Source organism: Paralichthys olivaceus, chromosome 18 (genome assembly GCF_024713975.1).
Source record: "Paralichthys olivaceus isolate ysfri-2021 chromosome 18, ASM2471397v2, whole genome shotgun sequence".
Classification (NCBI taxonomy): Eukaryota; Metazoa; Chordata; class Actinopteri; order Pleuronectiformes; family Paralichthyidae; genus Paralichthys; species Paralichthys olivaceus.
The window spans coordinates 17,114,870-17,120,849 of record NC_091110.1 but is presented as its reverse complement, the minus strand read 5'-3'; positions in this window follow the sequence as shown (position 1 = coordinate 17,120,849).

The following is a 5,980-nucleotide window of genomic DNA, read 5'->3' as shown; positions in this document are numbered from 1 at the left end:
CTTATCTTTTCCAAAAAGTTGTCACACATTTCTTCTTAGCTCTTAATCCTTTGCTTTCCCCTGTCACCACAGAGTTGTTTTTCTTTGCCGGTCTTGGATGAAAGACTTTTTTTTTTTTTTTTTATCCTGCAGACAAGACAACAGTGATGAATACCTGAGAATGCTTATCTGTGAAACACAGGATGTTTCCAGACTTTCCAGAGGACAAATGATTTGGCAGTTTCACAGTCACCTCAGGTTAGCGAATAACGAGACGGGCTTCAATCGTTCTGCGTTGCTGTTTGGGATTTGTGCTTTGACAGTGGCATTGTGTACAGTGAGCGTTTAGGAGGATGATGTCTCTGTTCAAACTCCTGTAAGCTCCCACAGTTTACATTCATTTAGACACTAAATTACCTCCGATAACTAATGAACATGCGGCTCTCATTTTTGGAGATTACGCATCCAAGGACTCAATGTCACGGTGCATTAGGCAACAGCAGCAAGAGACATGCTGACATTTCATTAGTGAGGCATGACTGACTGCAAAAGTACATATGAATACTTTGACATTTCATGCCTGAACTTCAATCCAAATTTCATAACTTCATTTTGATCTGTGTGTGTGTGTGTCTGTGTGTGTATTGCTCCTGTTGTGGGGACCTAAATCTGTTTACATAGTCACATTATTGGTTATTTTTTATGGGGACAAAAAGCAAGACACTCAAATGTGAATCATTCAATTTTAAGATGAAGACATGTCTTGAGGTTGGGTTGGGTTAAAGGTTAGGAGTAAGGAAATGAATGGCTGTGTCTGAATTCAGCGGCTGCAACCTGCAGAGGACCTAATCTACACAGCTGCATCCTCCAATGACCCACATACACGGTGTCGGCCATTGGGATATGTTGGACCAGGAAGGAGCCACCTGGTGGAGCCTCCGTTGCACGAGGGGGGGGCGGTCCGACTGGGAACAGTCTACGAATGCGGCCAACAGAGGATGTGGCCACTAAATTGAGACACGTCAGCCAGAGTCAGTGGATGTAATGTCCTCTGAAGTCAAGCAGATGCGATTGTGTGTGTTGGAGCATGTCAAAGCCCAAATGAATTCCTATCAGTGTGTGCACACCTGTATTTGTTTGGGTGCAGTGCGTGGTTGTGTGTGTGTGTGTGTGTGTGAAGTCAGGTCGTGTTGCGGCTGTCGTTTTCAAACGGCAGCACAGGATTCACACAGTGTTGCAGCAGCTGTCACATTAACACAGACACTGTTGTGATAAATGGATCCAGGCTGTGGTTCCAGGTGACACAAGCTCGTGCTGTTTAACCTGATCAGTTGACTTAGCAAAGTGAGGTTCATTACACATGGCAATCATGACTAATAACGATGTCGAACACCCGGGTAAAGCAGGTGACATGGAAGTGAGGAGGCCTCATTATTTGTGATGAGGAGAATATGGCTCCAGTTCCCAGCAGCTCTTCCAAATACTGACGGGTGTGACATCATAGCTCAGGTGCCAAGTCTGAGCAAATGTGTTGAAATGAGTAAAGGCATCGGTGGTGCTGTTGCCAGTTTTCTCCTCTTTGCCGTTCGTTGTATTTTCTGTCTTGGACGTTAAGATGATTAGTTGTAAAACAAGAGGTGACAAATTCTGTCTCCTGGAGGAAATTAAATTGGATGACGTTGTTATGCGGCTCCAGCGCTTATGAAGTTTTGGATAAGAGCCAAATGTTTCTCAAAAGTTTCTGTCCATAGTGTATATTTTTAATTTATCGACTTGTGCAGCAGCTCTGTGGAACATTGAAGTATGAGGAAAACTTTTTGGGAGATAATTTATGCACTGTCCTTCCATCAGACAGCCTTGGGACATTTTCATTGCTGGGTAGTAAAATGAATGATATTTAAATCAGCATTATCCAGTATTTCAAATCAAATGACTGGATGTAGAGTCGGAGGAGTAAGTAAGTGGAGCATTTATCAGCTGAAGAGGATTTGGTGGAAACAAAAACAGAGTTAAAAAAGAGCAAGTGGCACCTAAATCTATGAAACGTTTCTCCAAACGTCTGAATTGTTTGCTAATATGTGATAAAAAGCCATTAAAGCTGGGTGATCTATTTTTGGATTTAGTTGAACTCCAAATATAAGCGAACAGTTTCTCTGTCTATACAACTGGAGTTCATATAAATTACAGCTCATATTAGTTTATCCTGACACACAATAGTTCATATATATTATAGTTTGTGATAGATGAAATCCAAATCATGGTTTCTACAGTTTCTCTGTGTACACAGTTTGAGTTTGAGCTAACAGTCTGTTAGCTTGATTTGGAGCTCGTCAATTAGCCAAAACTCGAACGAGGAGCTTTTAAAAGTACATTAAATGTAAGTTGTTGATGAAGACAACCTTAAAGTGTTCTGAAATGCACCAACAAGCTAAGTTAGCTTAACGTTAGCCAAGATGTTCCAGAGTTCAGAGGCTTAAACAACATTTTTGCGTTTCTGTCAGCAGTTGTGTATTTTCCATTGTATATGAGACAAAGATGAATCCGACACTGCGGACGTCTTTTAGACAAAGCTGTGTCGGCTTTGATTAAAACATTTAAAAAGCCTCAGACCTGTTGAGATTGTGCTTCACTTCAAAATCCATTTATTTCACCGCTGTGTTATTGCAAATAATTTACTACCACCTGACGTCTTCTCAGGACAAGTGGTGCGGATGCAGCCGGACTTTAATTAGAAAAGACTCATGTGAAATCAAGCCAATGCCATATAAGATGCATCTGGACTGTTGATTCACGTCTCCTGCGTCGTTCAGGTTGGTCTTGACTTCATCGTAACACCAACAGCCTGGAGCCTGCGGCCATAAAATAATTTTATTTTGCAGCTGTCAAATTTTAAACAACGTTTTTTCACAGCGAGTGAGCCGAGTGATAGACACGAAGGTCTTGAGATTTGTTCATGAGAAAAAGAAATCGAGGGTCCTGGCATAAAAGCTTGTGGGTGTAAAAATGATGTGAGTCCGTGTTCCAGCCACAGTTTGACTTCAGGCAGCAGACAACAGGTTTGTACTCATTGTACTCGTTTCTGAGGGCCGGGCTGGAATTTAAAAAGGTTAGAACATTTGTCCAAAAGTCAGTTCACTTGTCAGGTCACTGGTTCCGTTTCCTCTTATTCTGCACCGACCATTTAGGACGGATGAAGTGTTCTTTTTATACAAACACCGAGCTGCCAGTTCTTTAGCAGGTTTGTGATAAAATTCACATCAGCCGTGAAAATGTGTGAGAATAACTAGCATCTCTCGGAAAATCAAAAGTTAGTGTGCATGGGAGGTTTTATAGAAACTTTAAAAAGGTGTTTAGGTGTTATAAGCTTTATTTGAATTTAGAAAATCTAATTGCGTCAATACTGTAAAGAGCAATTCGTCTGAAAGCCTGAGAGCAGTGATTAAACTTGTTTGTTTACACAGTCTTCAGACCGCTTTACCTTTTGCACATTGTATTGTGATCTATGTACCACATTTCTTTTTTTTTGCGATCTACCGAAAAACAGTTTTTTATCACAGATGTCTACTTGATCCGATCGGTTTAATATACTGCATTAGCATTTACCTTTCCAAATACATTTTACAGTTGTATGTGAAATGTGACACATGTCAGATACATGTTTGGTTGGGGTACTCAGGGGACGTCACTCTGTGGGTTTTCCTCTGGGTGCTCCAGTTTTCTCCTGCACTCCCAGATGAGACGTGCAGCTCAGATGAAATGGAGACGTTCATTTCCATAGCTGTGATTGTCAGCGTAGATGATTGACGGTGTGCGTCATCTCTGCGATAGACTTGACTGGGAAGAATGTGCTGCGTCTATACTTCTAACGCATCGGTACAAAAATAAAGCATTAAGCTTTTCATGTGATCGTCAGGTGACAGAAGAGTGCCGGGAAAAAAAGATAGATTTGATTTGCAACTTGACAACACCTCAGTGCTCCTGACTTGACATGAAACAGCCACTAGAGGGTGTCTGCATAACACAAAACCCTTTGGATGGATGAACATGTATCCACACACAAATATCAAATCATAATATTGTAAGAGCAAGAAATCTGAACGCTCTCCTGATGAAAATCTTCCTTCAACCTCCAACAACTTCCAACGAATGAGGAGAAACACAAATTGTGCTTTTCATTCAAATCTCTAAAGGCTAATTCATCCTGAGTGTGTTTATTTTTGTTGTCAGCTTATCTCACATTCTTCCACGAGCCTCTGAGGACGACACATGAAAGAGCCTCTGAAGTCAGGATGCTTTTTAAGTTGAAAACAGTTTTAATTCATCACATGTGTGGGTTTTCACTTTAATGCTCTCGGGAACAGATTCAAACTTAATTCTGCAGCAGTCAAAGGTAAATTTGACTGTACTTCTATAATAATATTTCCTTTAATTGCACATGCTGGTGCTTTTTGACATTTTCACCATTTCCCAGGATATAATTTGTGGATCTCAATGAAACAAATCTGGCATATTTAGAGAGCTGCTATCTATAAGTGTGTGTAACTGCTGGGCCTTGAAGGAGGTGTGTACTTTACATGCTTGAGAAGTAATAACTCATTGAGTGTCCCCTCTCTCTCTTCATATCTTCGTGTCATTTGTTATATCAAATGCAGTTGTATGCACCACAGCTTCAATAAGTAAGTTCTCCTTTCACTCGCAGACAACTTCTATGAGTCTATTTGTTTGTAATCACTCAAAATAAAGGCTATTTCATTTCCTTTTCAAACTGCACAAATATTCCCAGCCAGACACATAGATGATACACTCAATATGAGTCCCAGGGTCGTATCTCAAACAATAATTCAGATACTGGTGAGGAGCTGGATCCATCACTGAACACACACACACACACACACACACACACACATAGATATATAAACCCAAACAGTATGTGTACACACCCTCAAGATATAGATATAGAGCTGTAGATTATTAGAGATATTAATCATCTTGGTTTATTGTCAAGTGCAGTCGATAAGGGCCACACTGAAAATCTGGGGGGAGAAGCGATACTGTATAGAAATTGTGATGATAATATATCTCCAGGTAGATATTCAGTGTTTCACTCACATGAAACAAGACAAGAGACACAGGAAGTGAGGAGCAGTGATGAAGAAGAGGGCACCACTGCCACCTAGTGTCAGAACATTTAATGCAGCCTCATGGTAGTGATGTATGCAGTTGCAAAGGCGTTAGATGTAGAAACTAAGAGATATCCATCATTCTCATGTCTGAGCTGCAGGAAGGGAAGAGACTATCCCAACCCAGCAGGGGTCTGACTACAACCTGGACTTTTTTTTACACAGGGCTCACAGACAGAAAGGCAAACACATTGACACCTGCATGCAACTTAACCTTTCATGAAACTTGCATATTTTCAACCATGCAGGGCAAAAACATGCAAACTGCACACAGAGAGGCCCCAGTCGGTCAGTTCGAAGGGGTCGTTCAGTTTCAGTGTGCCCCACGCAAAGTGCATGCTGGTCAAACACCGACTTAAACCCCTTGTCTGACAGCAGAACACAAACTCAACTAAACACCCCAAAGTCACTTTTAGATGATGTCAAAAGAGTTGTCTGTAATATTTGGTTGAAATTATGTTCAGCCCTTAAGCCTTTAACATAGTTTGAGATCATAGAATTAACTATATAGAGTTATCACATCATGACCACCTCTGCCAAGGAGGTTGTTCTCACTCCATTTGTTTATTAGCTAGATCAAACAGAAACTGCAGATCAGATTAGGGTTATACCCCATAATTTAGGATGTATGCAGGGGAAACTACAGTATTTGTTCAACAAAACCTCTAAACTTTACTGCATTACATCCAGAAAGTAAGCGGACGAACCAGGTATCGTCTAACTGGGACCGAGGCACTAGTGTTGCACCTCTTGTCTTTCTATTACATTTATAAAAAGCTGCTAACGTAAAACATCACAGTCAGAAACAAAAGAAACAGAGA